Source organism: Heteronotia binoei, chromosome 10 (assembly GCF_032191835.1).
Source record: "Heteronotia binoei isolate CCM8104 ecotype False Entrance Well chromosome 10, APGP_CSIRO_Hbin_v1, whole genome shotgun sequence".
NCBI lineage: Eukaryota > Metazoa > Chordata > Lepidosauria > Squamata > Gekkonidae > Heteronotia > Heteronotia binoei.
Window position 1 is genome coordinate 67,773,631 of NC_083232.1, and position 20,822 is coordinate 67,794,452.

Sequence of the window (20,822 nt, forward strand, 5' to 3'; positions counted from 1 at the left end):
GTTGGAGACTCGGGCATCTGAAGAAATGTGCTGTAGTCTATAAGAACATGTGCTGGAATAAAATGTTAGTCTTCAAGGTAGAGTTTCCAGAGGGAGACTGAGTGGGCAAGGGAATGGGGGGAGCACTGTCAGTGATGGCATGACATCACTTCTGGGAAATCCAGGAAGTGATGTTGCACCTTTCTAGGAATTCCTGAAAGCTAAGTTTTCAGCAATTCCAAGAGAGGACTAACATCACTTCCAGTTTTTCTAGCAGTGAGATCACACCATCACTGTCAGAAATTAAAAAAAAACAACATTTTCTTCCTCCCACTTGCCAGTAGGCACATGGCAACCCTAATTCATGGTGTCACTAGATTCCTGTTTATTTTTACTATATACAATATAAAACAGTCTTTACATCTGTGTTTTAATAGTGTTCCCTATAGCATTGTATGAACTGATTCTATGGCTGTTCTATGGAGAGGTCCCAGTGAATTCAGTGGGATTTAATGTCAAGTAACAGTCTGATTCTGAGGTCTGGCTTACATGTGCAGGAGAATGATATGGTGAAAGAACCTATGTCACTTCCACCTGCAAGTAATGGATCTCAGTTTTGAATGCTCCTTTGCATAAAAATCTCCATGCAAGCAGAGAACAAGCTCTGTATGGAAAAAGCTTTTGCCCCCTTTGGTTTGCATGCTGTGCTGTTTTTCTGCTTACAGTTTCTAATATCGCAGAAGGACATTCCAAAATGTAGTCTTTCAGCTCTAGTCTCACATAGCACAGTCTGTTCCTTCACCTCAGGATCTCGCTGTATCATATCAATATGTAACTCGCTGTATCATATCTTGCATATGTAACTCGAGCTCCATTCAGAAGTAACTCTCCAGTAATTGCCTGGTCCAATGCAAAATTAAACATGTCAAAGCATACTGAAATCAGGGATTTAGGCAGAATCAGTATATGTGTTATGCATTGTCATTTTATAGATTGACAACTGAAGCTGAAATGGAATGATTTTGTTTAGATGGTGGTCTGATGCTATTTATCCTTTATAACATTGACTGCAGCAGCAACAAACCATTGGATATTGTGCTGCCGTTACACTAAAGCAATCATTCACAACTGGAGTGGCTTGTCTACACAGGATCATGTTATAAAGACTGCTATAATGCAACAATACTGTAGTGAACTGTAGATGCAGTCATTCTAACTTATGCTGCATTGTTACCAAGCAAGAATTGTTCAAAGTAGCCCAACTCTCTCAAACAAATATCCAGGAGTGGGCAGTTTTACATTCCATGTTTTTGTGGGTGGGGTGTTGAACAATGAAGTTAAGCATTAGCTTCATGCATGCTTGTAGAATGAACAGCTAAGTTGGTGGGTATACTATTCTGGGAACAGCCTGCATAAGTGCTTGGAGGGGGGGAATCCCAGAATATTACTGTAGCCAAGTGATTAAAAGCACACACAAAGCAAAGGTCCTTTATCACTAGGGGAGAAAGCATGTTTTTAAATTAATCCCAAATTAATCCCATTCTACTGCCCTTTGAGTTACCTTGTAAATGCCTCAGGAAACTGCAAGTAACACTGTTCTTCAGCATAATAGTGGATTTTTTCACTCTCTCCTAAATCAACTAAAACACATTCTGGATTATGGAAATGGCTCTCTTCTCAACAGCAGGTTTTGCAGCATTGGTTAAACAAGCTAAGAGGAGGAAACACAAGCTGATTTAAGGCAGAATGCCTTTTGTAATTGTTTCTTATTCCAAATTGCTATTAGGTTTGCCATGCTAGTTCATTGAATAGTTTTCTATTCCTTTTTAATCTTCCTGTGTCTGGCTCTCGCCTAATTGAGTACTTTTGTTAATTAAAGTTAATCTTTAATAATGAGTGGAAGCCTGAGTTGTTTTTAAGTTGATATAATACAAATATTTGTTATGGGTTGTAACAATTTATGTTTGAAAGTAATCAAATGTCAATTAGTTGTGCCAAACCTTATCAACATGGAGAGGTGAAGCAGTAATTCAGTGGTAGAGCACATGCCTTATATACCAAAGATTCCAGGTCCAGTTCTTGGCATTAAAAGGATCTTAGGTTGCAGGCTTTGGTGAGTGAAAGACCTTTGTTTTCTGCTGGCCTCCAGAGAGTTGCTACCTGTCAAAATAGACTATACTGAATTCAATGGTCTTACTATAATAAATTCTATCTAGTAAGGAACTCTCTGTTTTCAAGTTAAATTGAATTAGAGGCATTATAAAACAGCATCTGTGTTATGGGTATGGATCTTCTACATAAAAAATTGATCAGGGTTTCTGAAATAAGGAAATTCAGCCTATCTTATTAACAGAGTACTGTCCTGCAGTCTCTAAGCCCTATGTAATGCTATTTCCTCTTAAGTGTTCCTCCACCACCACTCTAGACCTCTGTGAATTATTTCCTTATCTCATTCTTTTCTCTATGTCTCCTCTGCTCCCTTGGTTTTCAATGCCCATTAATGGCACTAAACCCTACTGTCTAGTGAACTTCAGTTAGGCTTGCCAATCCCCAGGTCCCAGCAGGGATTTCCCAGGCTCCTTCCCGCCCCCAGTCAGCTGGCTGGTGGGGGAAGCCCCGCCCCCACAGCCATCAAGTGCCTTTCCTCCTTCGAAGGTTGCCTTCTTCTTTGGATGGGGTGTCTGCATCTCTAAGGCTGAAGGGGGGAGGAGGCAGAACAACATGGCTGTGAAAGGAGCCCAGACCCTCCATTTGTTGCACAATCCTTGCAGAGGTCGTTTGCATAGTGTGAAGGTAAACTTGAACCTTTGGCTGCCCTATGTTACTGTGAAAAATTTGAAAGTTCAGCAATTCATGAGTAGAGGTGCCAATCCCTAGGTGGGGGCAGGGGAGCCCAGTTTGGAGGCCCTCTGGAGCTTCAGGGTCATCAGAAACGGGGGGGGGGGAAAGAGGGAGGAAAATGTCTGCTGGCCCATAGGGTATAATGGAGAATTAATTCCGGGGTATCTGGGGCTCTGGAGGGGCAGTTTTTTGAGGTAGATGTACCAAATTTTCAGCATAGTATCTGATGAGTCTCCTCAAAATGCTCTCCAAGTTTCGAAAAGATTGGACCAGGGGGTCCAATTCTATGAGCCCCAAAAGAAGGTGCCCCTATCCTTCATTATTTGTAATGTAGGGAAGGCATTAAAAAGGCATGTGGTCCCCTTAAATATGATGGCCAGAACTTCCTTTGGAGTTCAGTTGTGCTTGTCACAACTTTGTTTATGGCTCCACCCCCAATGTCTCCTGGCTGCACCCCCAAAGTCCCCAGATATTTCTTGAATTGGACTTGGCAACCCTAACTTCAGTTCAATGTGAGGTTGATCCTAGCCTTGTTCAGCATATGTTTCTTGCTCAGAAAGATATGAAGCCATGGGGGTGGGGAAGAGACTGGACAACATGGAGGGTGTTCCCCTTCCCCCAGAACTTTTTTCTTGTGGAAAAACTGGGAAGTTTGCAGGAGCACCAGCCAGGAGGTGGGGGGCAACCTACCATGAAATATTTCCTTTCTCAGAATGACTAAAATGTTACTTGAGGTAAGGGTTTTTACACTCAAAATATATAGCATGAAAAAGTCTGAGAACTTTTCAATTTTTCCAGGGGGGGGGGATTAAGAAATTTTGGGGAACATTCAAAAAACCTCTTTTTTTCTTGTGGAATGAGTAAAATGAAAAACCAAATTTTACTTGAGATGTGTAATATTAATATTTTTTAATTTAAGATAATCTATAGTGTTATACAGGGCTTTTTTTGTAGAAAAAGCCCAGCGGTGACTCATTTGCCTATTAAGCCACACATGCTGCCAAGCCAGCTGGAACTGTGTTCCTGCTAAAAAAAAAAAAAAGCCCTGATGTTAGATAATGACAATTCCTATGTATGCTATAAACAAGGGGTATCAGTCCAGAGGGTTCCTGTCCAGCCTTCAAGAAACTGCCTATGGTCTGCTTCCTTCTCCTTCTCCCTCTCTCCTGCTTCTGTCATCACCATTTTTGTTTTTCTCCGTTTTTGTTTTTCTCCGTGGGATTGAGGCAGCCAAGCAGCTTCTCCAAGTCTCCTCACTCTTTCCATCTTCCCCCTTCCTATTCCCCAACAGCTCTCTCAAGCAAAGCTAGAGCTTTGCCAGGCTCTCTCAATCACTCAGCAGAGCTACAGAGCCAAGCTCCTCCATTGGCTGAGACTCCTTCTCACTCCCCCTCCCCCTCCCTGGGGGAAGAGAGAGATGCTGTTTTGCTCAGCTGCCTCAATACCATGGGAGAAATACAAAAAGCACCTGTAAGACCAACACAATTTATTCACGGTAAGTAAGAGCTTTTTACTTTGCCCCCCCCCCCCTCTGTTGTTAAGCTAATTTTGCTTAACGTCTCCTGGGTACAATGGGGTTCCTTCGTCCTTTTCACTGTATTCATGCCCTCATGATCCAATCCTTCTCAGTAGGAAAGCAATGTGAACAGTTTATATGAAAAACAACAAGAAGCCAGTGAGGTGGAGACTGGGGATTTTGAAGTTAGGCTTCCCAGTTAGAAGGCTAATACTGAACACTATACATTGCTCTCTCTCTGTTCTTGCACTGTCTCATAGGAGTTGAAGTCTGTGTCATGGTGCATTCACATGTTTTCCCCTGAGTCCTAGGGTACAGAGTATTGACCACGAGATTTCTGCAATGATTGCAATAAATCAGAAGTAGGTTTACAACTTACAGATACACACCTGAACAACATCTGAACTGCATATGCAAGATTGCTACAGCACAGACATTGTCTCCAGATTTTGATGAAATAATTCAGAGCAAGTGGTGCCTGTTAAATAAATAAATATTGCAAGAATGCTAATGTTTTATTTTAAATTTAAGCATGTTTTATTTTAATTTAAAAATAATCTTTTATTGTGTTTGTCTGTGTCCCTTATAAAGTTTACATCTCAGCTACCTGGCATTACATTTTATGATACACATGGCCCAACCCAACAAGGTCTCATTTATGCCAGATCCAGCTCTCATAACAAATGAGTTTGACACCCCTCCTGTATACAAAGAAATTTTTCAACAGTTTTGTTCAAATGTAAATAATTTCAGCAGCAATTCATATGCCATAATGTGTTTAATGATAATACATTAAAGATTTCAGTGTTTTACAATAAAATCCTAAGAATGTCTACTCAGAATCCTTTTCAGGTGTATTCAGTAGGGCATACTCCCAGGAAAGTGTACCTAGGATTGCAGTGTACATTATAATGTTTCTTTTAGTATCCAAACATGTTTATGAGCTACTGGCATTAAAGTTGTGAGCTACTGCATAAATTATTGTGCTCTGGGGCCATTTTTAATGAGCTAAGACAAAAATGTGTGAGCTGGAGGCTAAAAATCTGTGAGCTAGCTCACGCTAACTCAGCTTAGAGGGAACACTGGGGAGAGTGCCTTGTGACCAGCTGCCCACTTTAGATGTGTCATCATAGTTCACTCCTCATTAAGCAATATAAGAGAATCCTGAAAGAGGAAGATGTGGTTCAGCAATCAGTAGCTAGATTTTTTTTTAAAGGGTGTTAAAGTCACAGTCAACCTATGTCACCCCTCATGGGGTTTTCAAGACAAAAGATTAGCAGAGGTGGTTTACCATCGTCTGCCTCTGTGTAGTGTTCCTTGATGATCTCCAAATACTGTCCAGGGCTGACTCTGCTGAGCTTCCAAGAAGATCAGGCTACCCAGTGTTAAACAAAATACCGTATTTTTCGGACCATAAGACGCATCTAGTTTTTAGAGGAGGAAAACAGGAAAAAAAATTTTGAAGCTGTGCACCCAGATCTGGCCACCTTCCCCCTCTCAATCCTGCCTCCAATCCTTGCTAGAAGCAGCAGCTAAAGCCACGCAGACAGGCACAGAGGAAGCCCCCCCCTCCGCGAAGCACTGTGTTTGTGGGGGGGGGCTTCCTCTTTGCCTGGCTTCAGCTTCTGCTGATAGCAAGGGCTGGGATCCGAGGCTTGGCTGCCTCCGAACCCAGCCCTTGCTATCAGAAGAAGCTGAAGCCACGCAGACAGGGACAGAGGAAGCCCCCCCTCCGCAAACCCAGCGCTTCGCCAAGCGCTGCATTTGCAGAGGGGGGGGTGATTCCTCTCTGCCTGGCTTCAGCTTGTGCTGCGCTGCGTTTGCGGAGGGGGGGTGATTCCTCTCTGCCTGGCTTCAGCTTGTGCTGATAGTACAAGCTGAAGCCACGCAGACAGGGACAGAGGAAGCCCCCCCCCCCTCTGCAAACCCAGCGCTTCGCCAAGCGCTGCATTTGCAGAAGGGGGGGCTTCTTCTTTGCCTGGCTTCAGCTTCTGCTGATAGCAAGGGCTGGGATCCGAGGCTTGGCTGCCTCCGAACCCAACCCTTGCTATCAGCAGAAGCTGAAGCCATGCAGACAGGGACAGAGAAAGCACCCGCCCCCTCCGCAAACCCAGCGCTTCACAAGCGCTGGCTGTGGAGGGGGCGCCGTGCTTTCTCCCTGCTTGCCTGCCTGGCTTCAGCGCTGATGCTTAAAGCAAGCGCTGGGATTGGAGGGCGGAGGGAGCGATCCTGGCGCTTGCTGTAAGCGTCAGAGCTGGAGCCAGGCAGGCAGGGGCAGGAAGCGCCGGGACGGAGGCAGCGGATCACCCCCCCCCCCCCGAGGAAGGTACCTTCGCTCCATAAGACGCACACACTTCCCCCCCACTTTTTTGGGAGGAAAAAATGCGTCTTATGGTGCAAAAATACGGTAGCTATCAGGCTATCCAGGTTAAACAAATAGCTAGATAGCCATGCATTAATTGCACTATCACCCTTGAACTAGACTGTATCAGAGCAAGGCTTAGTTCAGCAGTGAAGCAACAATTTTAAAAAATCATCCAATGTCAAGGGCTATGGGCTGATTTTAACCTTGTGGCATGGGTCCCAAGCACAATATTGTACTCCTCTCATATTTATGAAATACAGCTATTTTTACTCAAGTCCAAATTCACATTGGGGAAACTAAGCGTAAGAAAGAAAATTCTCCTCTACTATATTTCATTCCTGCTCTAAAAGAACCGCATGCAAGATCAGGTTCTAATACTTGGCCAAAGGGAATGATGTACACTTCTAGTTCTGTGACCAACCTGGAAGGAAAACAGAGGTTGGAAAGTAACAGAATAATCAGAGATAGTTTATTGAGGTGCAACAGGGATACAAGTACTTGACTATAATATCCAAATACACTACAGCACAAAATATTAAATTGTCTGTAACTTCTGTTCATAGTCTCAGTGCCCACAGAGACCCATTGTTCTGCCATCCAGCTTTGCTCACTGCCCCCATAACTTTTGAGTTTTGCTGGAGCAGACTGCCCAAGCTGCCCTGTTACTGAGGCAAACCCTGACTGCACCCTCATACTTCTGGTCCCAGCCTACTCCAAGGGAGACCCACCCAAGGGATGTCCTGCCCAGTCATTGCTGGGCAGCTCACTATAATTACCTTTTTTTCTGCATGGGGATTTTATCAGGAGTAGCTCAGGAACCTGATCAACTTGGACCTACACAAATCCAGAGGCTCAGATTTCCAGGAAGGGATCACCAGGGCCATTGTTCTGCCATCCGCAGGAATCCAGACAATGATTGAGGCAATAATACAAGGGAGACCCAGAGAAAAAACACATAGGCCGTTTTCCCACTCACGTTTTACTGGCGCCACGACCATCCTGACGCCGGCGAATCTGCCTGGATTTCGCAACAGAAGCGCCGGCGCTCCCAGAAGCGCCGGCGCTTTCCGTCGCTAAGCCAGCGCAAACGTTTTCCTGCATCTTTGCGATTTCCGTTTGCGCTGGCTTAGCGACGGAAGTAGCCGGCGCTTCTGGGAGCGCCGGAGCTTCTGATGCGAAATCCAGGCAGATTCGCCGGCGTCAGGATGGTCGTGGCGCCAGTAAAACGTGAGTGGGAAAACGGCCATAGAATAGACTGGATTTGGCAAGTGAGATAATAGCCAGCATATGCAAGTCAAAGCCTGGCACAAGTTGGAATGAAGATGAAAGCTGTTCCTGCAGTAGAACCCAAGAAGCAGGGAGGTTTTTTAGCAGGAACAAACAGGAACGCAGTTCCGGCTGGCTTGGCATCGGGGGTGTGTGGCTGAGTATGCATATGAGTTCCTGCTGGAGTAAAAGAAACAATGATTTAATGTTTCTAGGTATGGAGAGGTACAGGGGAAGTGCACATTGTTAAATGAGAGGGAAACTTTCTGATGAGTGTATAGGGAGGCTTGAGGGAGGAAGGAGCCAGGATAGACGTGAGCAAGGGGTGAGGTTTGAGAATAAAAGTAATTGTTGCACAGTGATATCACTGTGGGACCTCTTATTTGGCAAGACAAAAGTGCTGCACCTTGAAATGTTTTGAATAAGCTTCATCAGGGGTCGTTTTGTAGAAAAATAGGTAGTGGAGCTCATCCAGGGATTGTTATGCAGCTGCACCTACTATTCAATGGACAAGGAGGTGGAACTCTCAGAAGGAGGAGGTGGAACTTTCATAAAAGTTTAGGAGCTGTGCTCCTGTGAGCTCCCACTGAATCTGAGGCCTGAGCTTCATGGAGCAGGCTGTGCCTGACTGAGTCAGTCTTTTGTGATTTATCTTTGTTTCCATATTTACCTGTCTTTGACTGGTTGTTGTTTCTTTGTAGTTAAAATTATATCACATAACATGACTTGTATTTGCCTGTTCTTCTGCCCAGTTCATCTCCTTATCCTACAAATATTCCTGATGTGTGTTTCTTTTTCTAAGCAAGGGCTTCCTGGAATTTCATGAGTTTGAAATGACAGGTGGGCTGGTCACAGCCCAGGTGTAGAAATTGATGCCGATGAAATGAAGACTGAACAGCAGGGCTTTTTTAAAAAGCAGGAACACAGTTCCAGCTGCCTTGGCATCAGGGGTTGTGGCCTAATATGCCAATGAGTTCCTGTTGGGCTTTTCCTACAAAAATACCCCTGCTGAACAGCCATGACAACAGTGTCCTTGAAGGGTAGCCGGATTAATGTGTCACGGCAAACAAGAGTCGTATGAACGACTTAAAAGACAAACAAATCTTTGTAGCAGCATAAGATTTTGTGGGGAAGAGTATATGATGAATGGGCTCTAGTCCACAGAATTTTATGGTGGAATAATAAAAAAAAGTTAAGTGCCTAAAATGCTACAAAACTACTGTTTGTTTTAGCCATACCTCTGTATGGAAGGGGGGGGGGGGACATGCATGTGGAGATATCAATGGATTGAGGGTAAACCTGCACCTGGTGACTGCAGATCTTTGGAGTCAGAAGTAGGTTTTTACCCCTCTCAACTGTGTCTGAGATTCAGTCTGCTTAGTCTGTTCCATGAAACTCAATCGTAGTCCATGAAAATCAAGCCAGGGTTCTGGATAGGGTTCTACATTTTAGTCACAGTAGAATTAGATAGACTCTGCACATGTGTTCCAGCCAAGGTGGCCAAGTAGACCATGAAAGCTATTCAGTTGTAGTTCAACAGAATATTGAACTCGTAGGAAGCTGCATTTCATCAAGGTACTCTTGTTTCCAGCTGTGATTCCTAAATGATGACAGAGGAGGAACGGAGGAGGGCTTTGTGGTTTGGCTCAGGTGCTACCATGCTCATTCTATGCTGAAGACATTTATCCTACTACTTACTGGTATTTCATCATTCATTGCCCCACAGCAAAGAGCAGCAGGTCCTCCCCTTCCCATCTTATATTCAATGGTGGCAGTCAGAAGCAGCATCATTCTGTTGCTAGGTCATTTAACCTTGCTGTTCAGGCATTGATTAATTGCATAGGCTTTACTCTAAACATCAGTCTTCTATCTGTAAAAGAGAAATAATGATGTCCTCACACCATTGTTCCAAGGAAGAATGAAAGGTTATAAATACTGTGCACTTTAAAAGTGTTATAGAGATTATTAACAATCTATTGTGCTTTAAGGAAAGTGTATTCAGGACAATATTTTTGTCCCCTAACTGTGACTTATAGTAGCGTTCAGAGCACAGAATTCTAGCAGCATAAAAGGAGCCCTTCGTTAATCTAGGAGGTTTGCCCTGATCAAGACAATCACATTGTATTATCTTGTTATGCTAGGCGGACTAGATTTCATTTTGGCTGGAAAAGGTTACAAAAGAGCTGCAGGAGGTAGGTCACTAGCACAAAGCAATTAAAAAGATGTTGCTCCCTGAATTTTGCTAGACAGAAGCTGACAGTTAATGCTATAGTGCAATATTACACTAGTAAATAAGCACCTATTTAAAATATTTATGTATGGCTTCCTTAACTTGTGAATTAATGGATTCAGTTACTGGTGCTGAGGCTATGATCCTCTATAATGAGATCTGCTATGCAACAGAGGTTGACTCAGATAAGTAATACCTTACTGCCAGAAAGCAAGCTGTAATGCTTGGCTGAATTATGTTACTGCTTTGCAGTGTATGGAAAACTTGGTTTATATCATGTTGCCTTTCCAAAAGCACCTTTAGGTCTCAAGTGTTCATCCAGTAACTAGCTTCTATACTCATAACAAAACCAGCATGTATACCATGCTTCACAACCAATGCCAAATATGTTTGTATCATTATGTTGAAATTATTACATAGAAATCATAGATGAAGAACCCTTACTTCTTGTACTGTCCAGTCTGCCAATTAAGATCTTCTTCACAAGATCCTCTTTGTGCCTCCTGCCTTCCGAGACAAGCTGGTTGGAGACTGGGCTTTTTTGGTAGTGGCACCTCATCTTTGAAATGCCCTCCCCTTTGAGGTTCATCTGCCATCTGATTTCCTTTCCTTTGGGTGCCAGGCCAAAACATTTCTCTTTACCCAGACTAGGGGTTCCACTGGCTTAGCTGTTCTATGGTCTGCTTCTAGCCTGAGGACTTATATTTTTTAGATTTTAGATACTTTTTTACTGTCTGAGATGCTGGTAGATTTGCTCACATTAGAAAACTATGGTCCTGAATTAGAAGAACTGGTGGTCATTTTCTGTGGAGTGTGTATTGCCCAGGTTCTCACCCAGAGAAAATGCAGGACTTTCATTAATTATGACTATACTGCCACTTTCTCTATGAAACCTGTCATCCTGCACCTAATTTGCAGTCTGAAGCAAGTAACTGAGAAAGAGGAAGAGCGGCAAGGGGTCAAAGGCTACCATTATCTTCTCATACCAAAGAGGAGTCACATTGTTATGACACTGAAGTCCACCTAAAGTCACTTACAGTGTATGATAAGCCGAAGAAATTGTTGTGTTCTCAAATTGCTGTGGCATCTTTGATTCTTCTTAGTTACTTTGGTTGCTGAGTAGATAATATACCATGGGCAGTGGAAAAGCTTGAACTTCAAGAATAGCAGAGATCATATAACAGATGACTATAGTGCAGGTAAAGGAAAAATCATGACTAACAAGCAGGGCTTTTTTTGAACAGGGACGCATATGCAAAAAAGTCCTGTGCTAAACAATGGTGACATCAGGGGGTGTAGCCTAATATGCAACTGAGTTTCTGCTGGGCTTTTTCTACAAAAAAAGCCCTGCTAACAAGAATATACAGGTGGTTGTGACAGCCAAGCACCTGCGAGATTCTCTACCACTACTGCATCTGCAAAAAGTGGTGGGTGGAGGGTTTTTTTTTTTTTTAGGGGGGCTCCTTCATTTGGGGCCTGATGATATCAATGAGATTAATTCTATAGTGCATTGTGAACTGTTTGCTGCATTTTGTGGATAAAAATCGTTTGTGTCTGCCAAGACTTGGACTCCATTATTGTAGATCAGAATGTTAACAAAAAGCCAATCTACTTGCAATTGTTTGGATGAGTTTCTGTTGGTGCTGTCTGAGGTCATGAAGCTGCCTTATGCTGAGTCAGACCCTTGGTCCGTCAAGATCAGTATTGTCTATTCAGACTGGCAGTGGCTCTCCAGGGTCTTGGACTGAGGTTTTTCACATCATCTCCTACCTGATCCTCTTAAATGGAGATGCTGGGGATTGAACCTGGGACCGTCTGCATGCCATTCAGATGCTCTGCCACTGAGCTACTGCATTTAGTGTGTCTGGATGAAGTCACTGCTTATCTCTTGCCCAATACTGTCTTATTACATTTAGCTGAAGTGGGGCCAGTTGTCACGGCTGGGGCCGGGTCAGGCAAAGTCCCGAGGCAGTCCGAGGTCTGTAGCCAGTAAGCAGGAGGGTCCGAGGCGCCAAATCCGAATCACTGTAGAAGTATCGCAGGTCTGAGGTCCAGAAGCCGAGGTCAGGGAGTCCAGAAGTCCAAAGCCAAAGTCAGGGAGTCAGGAACCAAAGTCAAGCCGGAGTGGATGCTAGAATGTCAGGGAGATGACTAGTTGCTTCCACAAAGCTTCCTCCCAAAGCCCACAGCTATATAGCCCTCTGCTGGCTGTTGCCCGTTTGGGCTAATTGCTGGCTCAGGGAGGCAGCCAGGATCCTGTTACCACTCAAGCATCCTTGCTCTTAGAAGGGCCAGAATCCTCTCAGAACTCAGGGCTCAGGGAGCGTCTTGCTTGTGAGCGTGCCGCCCTCCTCCGATCCCTGAGGTCCTGCCGGAGGCGGTCACGCACACGAGCCACCCGAGAGGGCGAGGCAGGGGGGCTGGGATCTTCTCCAGCAGGAGGCAGGGGCACTGGTGCAGGTGGCAGGGGCACAGTTTCCTCATCAGACTCAACTTCCTCTGAAGGGTCCCCAGCACCCATGACACTATCCCCCCCCCCAGGGCCCCCCTCCGTCGAGGGACCTGGAAGGTCGGGGTGGTCGTTGTGGAACTGGTGCACCAAGTCCGGGGCATGAAGATTGTCCTCGGGCTCCCAAGACCGGTCTTCTGGGCCATATCCCTCCCAGTCCACCAGGTACTGGAGGCCTCCACGATGGTACCGGGAGTCCAGGATCTGGCGCACCTCATATTCTTCCTCGTCATCCACCAACACTGGTGGTGGCGGCGGTGGGGAAGGAGTCCGAGCTGGGTCAGGGGGTGCAGCCGGAACAAGGAGGGAGCGATGAAACACGGGGTGAATGCGGAGGTGGGGTGGCAACTGGAGCCTGAAGGCGACGGGGTTTATTTGTTCAACGACGGGGTAGGGTCCAATGAACCGTGCATCCAGCTTGTGAGACCGACCAGGCCGGCGCAGGTAGCGAGTTGAGAGCCACACCTGATCCCCCGGCTGCACTGGAGGGCCTTCTTGCCTCTTTCGGTCCGCAGCCCGTTTATATGCCTCCTTGGCTTGCTGTAGCTGCTCTCGGAGCAAGTCTTGGCTGGCACGGAGTTCTTGCAGGTAGGCATCGACGGCGGGGACATTCGTGGGTGGTAGGATCGCTGGGAAGAACCGAGGGTGGTACCCGTAGGTTGCAGCAAACGGGGTCATTTGGGTGGATGAATGGACCGCGTTGTTGTATGCAAACTCCGCTAGGGGCAATAGAGTGGTCCAGTCATCCTGCTGGTAACAGGTGTAACAGCGGAGATATTGCTCTAGCGTGGCATTGGTGCGCTCTGTCTGGCCATCTGTCTGTGGGTGGTAGGCCGAGGACAGGTGCACTCGAGTACCCAGGCTGGAATGGAGGGCTTGCCAGAACCGAGAGGAGAACTGAGGGCCCCGATCGGAGATCAGATGGGCTGGGAGTCCATGCAGACGAAAGATGTGTTGCAGGTAAAGCTGGGCTGTCTCCTGAGCTGTGGGGAGTTTCGGGCACGGAACAAAGTGGGCCATCTTGGTAAATAGGTCGACGACCACCCAGATACAAGTCTGACCCTTGGAGCGTGGAAGTTCCGTGATGAAGTCCATCGAGATGGTATCCCAGGGTCCTGAAGATGTGGGCAAGGGCTGCAGCAACCCTGAGGGTTTGGCTGGGATGTCTTTGGCCCGTCGGCAGACGTCACAGGAGCTGACATAGCGGGCAACATCAGCGCGAACTCGTGGCCACCAGAATTCCCTTGTCAGCAAGTGGGTGGTCTTATGCTGTCCAAAGTGCCCGGCGGGTAACGAGTCGTGGGTCAGGCGTAGCACTTCTGCCCGCAAGGGCCCGGGCGGCACATAGAGGCGTTCGCGGTGTAGCAAGAGGCCGCCTCGAGTCGTGAACTCCCCTGTTGGGTCATCTTGGAGAGCCTGGAGGTGTTGCTGGACCCAGGGATCATTGGCCTGGCTAGCCCGAATGTCCTCCGCGAGTGCTGGTGAAGTGGAGGTGGCTGCAAATACTGAGGGCGGCAGGATTGGAGCAGCGGGCGCGGCCTCAGTTGAGGCAGGGGCGTATTCCGGTTTCCGGGAGAGCGCGTCTGCTTTCCGGTTCTGGGTATGGGGGATGTAGGAGATCCGGAAGTCGAAGCGAGAGAAGAATAGGGACCACCGGATCTGGCGCTGGTTGAGACGGCGGGTGGTCTGGAGGTGTTCCAAGTTCCGGTGATCGGTGAGCACTTGAACAGGGTGGCGAGCCCCTTCGAGGTAATGTCGCCAAACCTCAAACGCCGCCTTGATCGCGAGCAACTCCCTCTCCCAGATGGTATAGTTCCTCTCTGCAGCAGTGAGCTGCCGCGAGTAATAGGCGCAGGGCTGTAGTGGCTGGGACGGCTCCTCGCGCTGGGACAGCACTGCTCCCAGGGCCACGTTGGAGGCATCAGCTTCCACCGTAAAGGGAAGCTGGGGGTCGGGGTATCTCAGGAGTGGCCCGGTGGCAAAGCGAGTCTTCAGGGTGGAGAAGGCGTTATCGGCCTCTGGGGACCAGTGGAAGGGTTCTTTGGGGCGGAGTAGTTGAGTCAGGGGTGTGGTCAGGGATGCGTAGGCCGGGATGAATTGCCGATAGTAGTTGGCAAAACCGAGGAACCGCTGCAGGTCTTTGCGATTCTGAGGAGCCTGCCAGGTCAGGACCGCTTCTACTTTTTTCGGGTCCATGAGGATCCCCTGCGGTGACACGATGTGCCCAAGGAACTCGACGGAGCGCAGGTCGAAGTCGCACTTCTCCAGCTTGGCGTAGAGACCATGGGCTCGTAGGCGCTGCAGGACCTGGCGGACGTGCTCGGCGTGCTGGGCAGGATTGCGGGAGTAAATTAGAATGTCATCCAGGTATATGATCGCGAAGCGGTCGAGCAGGTCCCGGAATATGTCATTCATGAACCTCTGGAAGACAGCGGGGGCATTGGTCAGTCCGAAGGGCATTACCAGGTGCTCGTACTGCCCGTATCGGGTCCCAAACGCGGTCTTCCATTCGTCTCCGGGCCGTATGCGCACCAAATTGTACGCTCCACGGAGGTCCAGCTTGGTGTAGATTTGGGCCCCCTTTAGGCGATCCAAGAGTTCAGGGATCAGTGGTAGAGGGTACCGGTCGCGGATGGTGATCTTGTTCAGGGCCCGGTAGTCATTGCACAGCCGGAGCTCCCCACTTTTCTTCTTCACGAAGAGCACTGGAGCAGATAGGGGAGAGGTTGAGGGTCGGATGAATCCGCGTTTCAGGTTCTTGTCCAGGAAGTCTCGCAGAGCTGCCAACTCCGGCTCCGACATTGGATACAGACGCCCCACCGGGAGTGGTGCCCCAGGTACCAAATCAATGGCACAGTCGTAGGGCCGGTGAGGGGGAAGCTGATCAGCTCCTGTCTCTTCGAAGACATCAGCAAAGTCCACATACTTCTGAGGGAGCTGAGGACCACCACTCGGGATGCCAGCTGCTAGAGTGGTGGGAGGAGTCAGATGGGGGCATGGGTCTCGGAAGCGTAGTTCCTGCTGGGCCCAGTCCACGATGGGGTTGTGCAGCTTCAGCCAGGAAAGGCCTAGAATCAGCGGGAAGCGAGGCATGCGGGCGACATCAAACCGCAGCTGTTCTTGGTGCTGCTGGACGTGGAAGGTGATGGGACAGGTCTCCTGGGTGACGGGGCCAGAACGGAGGAGGCGCCCGTCAATAGCCTCCACCAGCGACGGAATCCCTTTTGTCTGCACAGGGATCTGGTGCTGCTTCACAAAGGCGGCATCTATAAAACAGTGGGCCGCTCCCGAGTCCAGCATGGCATACACGAACAGCCAGCGTTCGTCAGGCAGACGGAGTTTGACTGGTAGCAGGAATGGCCCTGGGGTATCAGCCCGCTGTTCGGAGGACCCAGCTAGTCGCCCCAGGCTGGGGGGTCCACTTACGCCTGGGGCTGCCCTTTTGGCGGCGGTGGCAGCGAAGGTCCAGGTATCCGATGCTTAGCAGGGCAGCCAGAGGCATAGTGGCCTGCCGTGCCGCAGTAGAGGCACAGATTCTGCGTGCGGCGTCTGGTCTTTTCCTCTGGGGTCAGGCGGGGTCGAGCAGCTCCAAGCTGCATAGGCTCATCCTTGGTGCTGGTACTAGCTGGGGACGGGCGAGGAGCCAGGTAGCACGGCGCAGGGAGCTGGCGCCCTCTGGTCTTGGCTTGGCGGCGACTTTCCAGGCGGCCATCGATGCGGAGGCAGAGGGTGATAAGTTCTTGGAGCGTGGGTGGCTGCTCCACCCTGGCCAGTTCATCCAGGACCTCCTCTGCCAACCCCTCAGTAAACTGGTCCATCTGGGCAGCCTCATTCCACGCCAAGTCCTGGGTCAGGAGCTTGAATTCAGTGGCATATTGAGCCACCGAGGAGTTGCCTTGTTTCAGTGCCCTGATCTTCCGGTTGGCTGTGGCTGCTTGGACTGGGTTTGAGAAAGCAGCAGACAGGTGGGCCTCAAACCCCTGGTAATCAGTCAGTAGGGGAGAGGACGCGACCAGTAAGGGTGTGGCCCATTTGGCCGCCTGCCCCTTTAACAGACTGATGACGAAACACACCTTGGTTTTGTCATTGAGGAAGTCCCGTGCTCTCAGTTCAAAGTACAGCCGACACTGTGCTAGGAAGGCAGGAAATTCTTCCACGGCACCCCCAAATCTGTCAGGTGGGGGAACTGGGCACTTGGCTGGAGCACTGGCCGCAGGTTGTTGCTGCAAGTGCACTACTGCCTGTGTTAGCTGCTGTACCTGGGCTTGGAGCGCAGCCAGTAGTTCTGTGGTTTCACTTGCTTCAGCATCCATCCTGTGGAGTGGGTGTTTGTCGGTGGAAGCAATCTGTCACGGCTGGGGCCGGGTCAGGCAAAGTCCCGAGGCAGTCCGAGGTCTGTAGCCAGTAAGCAGGAGGGTCCGAGGCGCCAAATCCGAATCACTGTAGAAGTATCGCAGGTCTGAGGTCCAGAAGCCGAGGTCAGGGAGTCCAGAAGTCCAAAGCCAAAGTCAGGGAGTCAGGAACCAAAGTCAAGCCGGAGTGGATGCTAGAATGTCAGGGAGATGACTAGTTGCTTCCACAAAGCTTCCTCCCAAAGCCCACAGCTATATAGCCCTCTGCTGGCTGTTGCCCGTTTGGGCTAATTGCTGGCTCAGGGAGGCAGCCAGGATCCTGTTACCACTCAAGCATCCTTGCTCTTAGAAGGGCCAGAATCCTCTCAGAACTCAGGGCTCAGGGAGCGTCTTGCTTGTGAGCGTGCCGCCCTCCTCCGATCCCTGAGGTCCTGCCGGAGGCGGTCACGCACACGAGCCACCCGAGAGGGCGAGGCAGGGGGGCTGGGATCTTCTCCAGCAGGAGGCAGGGGCACTGGTGCAGGTGGCAGGGGCACAGTTTCCTCATCAGACTCAACTTCCTCTGAAGGGTCCCCAGCACCCATGACACCAGTGTAGTTCAGTCCAGGAAGTAGTTAATTTCTCCTCAAGATGGGAGCAATTTCCACCCACTTTGATGAAAGTGGTTGCCAGAACCCTTCTAAAAGGGCCCTCAATAGTTGGTGGCAAATATTTTCTTTGGAGGAGAGGCCTCAAACATATGGTTGCTGTGCAACTCCAGGCTTTCTTGGATGTGGCATTACCTGCTTCCATTTCAATCTGGCTTCTTACAGGCTTTGTCAGACGCGTAGGGAGGGGGGGGCGGGGATGGCGGACCGCCCCAGGCCCTGGGGCCCCGCGTTGGCAAGGGGGCCCCCCAAACAATGGCCGTGACGTTGCTGAAAAAGAATGGAAGCGCCCGCGGCGCCCGACAGCGAGGGGAAGCGCGCGCGCACGGCGGAAGAAGGGGGTGGGGAGGGGCGCGCGCACGCACGCACCTCGGGGCTCCTCGTTGGGAGCCGGGGTTATGCTCTGGGCGGGGATGACACCCGACGATACGCAGATGAAGGAGCGAGCAAAGGTGGGCAGGTCCTGCGGAGCGGCTGCGAGGTTGGAGCAAGCAAAGGCGGAGCTGCAGAGCGCTGGATGCTCGCAGAGCGTCTCACTCCAAAGGGCTAGAATTGTTAAGGTTGCCATTGCCAGTTCTGGGTCAGACGGTTTTTGGGGACTGGGGCCGGAGCCTGGAGAGGGAGCTTCGCAGGGGATAGTGGCATAGAGGGCACCTGCCAAAGCAGCCAGTTTTCCCCAGAGGAGTGGGTCTGGAAAAGAGTTGTTATTCCAGATCTCCAGGCTCTGCTTGGAGGTTGACAATCCTAGTATGTTGGGAGTGGGGAACAGCACACTTGCTTTGCAAGACTGAGGATCCCGAGTTTAGTTTGTGGCAACTCGGGGCTGAGAAACATCCTTTAGAAAGTTGTTGCAAATCTGAGTACAGTGTACCAAGTGAAATGGACTAATAGTACAACGTGACATGTAAAACAGTTAAAGTGGTGTCAAGGGAGGTATGCTGGCTTGGTAGCTAAAATCGTGCTGAAACTGGTTTTTGTTTATGTAGTTTATTTGTTCTTCCTTTTTTAATCCCACTGTTCTCTGAAAAGCTCAGGGTGGCATACATCGTTTTATTTTTACAACAACCCTGTGAGGTAGATTAGGCTGAGAATGACCCGCTCATTTCTATACAGTAAGCTTCATGACAGAGTGAGGATTTGAATTCTGACTCTCCCAGACAGTCTTGGTTGCTAAAGAGGTGTGATGTACTGGACTAGCGGTCTCATTCTGTAATGAAGCTGTGGTTTACTTTGTTAAATGATTTTGGTTTGTATCATTTTTTCGAACAGGCAGTGAAAAATATTAAAGATTTTAAAAACTATTCTTTGTTGTTGTATAACTTTATAGTACCATTAACATACATAATTTTTATTAAGCAAAATATTCAAAAGAGAAGGGCTGTGCCCCAAGGAGCGTGCTATCTAAATTCTGACAGTGAGAGAAATAAAACACAAAGATGAAGAGACAGGCAAAATAAGCAGGCGATGACCATGCATGGATGAAGTGACAGATACAGAGTATCCATTTAATTAGAAGTAAGTCCTATTTTATTAAATGGGGTTTACTTCCAGGAAAGAATTCTTATATGACTGCAGCCTTAGTCATCATTTACATAAGAGATAAGGATGAACAGAAAGTAGAAAACTTTATTTTTAAAACAAAAGTCTTTATCTCTGAAAGTATTGATGTTCTGGCAACATTGATATCTATTAAAATATGCTCAATCCATTAAACTGGGTGTAGTTAATTAATTTTGCTTTCTAAATCAGCATGTCTGAATATTATGAATGATTTTATTGAAAATGGTGGCATATCACATTTGACCATTTAGAGGCCTACAATTTTTTGAAGGTGTATTACAGAGACTCCATGTGTCAGGAAACTAGCTTATTTAGAGGGGAGGCAATTTCATACACGTAAGTATATGTAAATATCAAGTGACTGAAAATTGTTCTTTTATCTGACGTAACTACAGAAGCAAGATAGTGAACTTAGGACCTTTTGGTATGCAGGGCTTGTGTCCTACTGTTGAATAACAGGCCTTTCTGTAGTCAGCAGAGATTATTGGTTTAGGATCCGTTCTCTTGAAAGGCAAGGAGCAGGCCAGTACAGGTACAGATGATGCTACCTGTGATTAGATCTTAGACTATTAGCCATAGTGTGTGTGTATTGGCCACTGTGTGATACAGAGTGTTGGATTGGATGGGCCATTGGCCTGATCCAACATGGCTTCTCTTATGTTCTTATGACTCTCCCAGCTGAGCTGTTTCAGCTGATAAGGGCTACATAAGAAAAGCCATGTTGGATCAGGCCAATGGCCCATCCAGTCCAACACTCTGTCACACAGTGGCCAAAAAACCAGGTGTCATCAGGAGGTTCACTAATACGGCCAGGACATTAGAAGCCCTCCCACTGTGGACCCCTCCAGCACCAAGAGTACAGAGCATCACTGCCCCAGACAGAGAGTTCCATCTATACCCTGTGGCTAATAGACACTGATGGACCTCTGCTCCATATGTTTATTCAGTCCCCTCATGAAGCTGTCTATGATTTACAAGAGGCCTAAAAAACACGGACTGGAAGTTGACCTGGCCCAGGAAAGTGAACAACAGAACTCTCAAGTGATCAGAAGGTCTGGCTGAATTCAATCAAGTGCTGACTGGCTTATTCTTATTATGGGACATCCAGGGATCCCTGGAAAGATCTGATAGTAGCAACTAGCATAAAGGCAAGGGAAATCCTAGCTTGGGAGAAAATCTAAGTGATTAGACGTTCTGGAGGCGTGCACACACATGGGGGGCCCACATAAATCTTGGGCCCCGGGCCCCCAAAGCCCTAGCTACGCCACTGGGCTTTGTAACACAAACTACCTTGGTCATCCTGAGGGACAAGATGGTCTTTCATGAGAGAGAGATTAGGGAAGTATGACTCTGTCAGTATTCCTGACACATATTAAAACTACTCACCTTGGTATTCTGTGACTCACTGGCTAAGATGCTGCTACTGTAAGAACGTGTGGCACTTATGAAATCCTGTATTTTCTCCCTTTTTTTAATATCTACATGAAATTGCTTGGGAACGATCATCTGGATATTTGGAGTTACATGCAATTAGTATTCAGATGATACTCAGCTCCT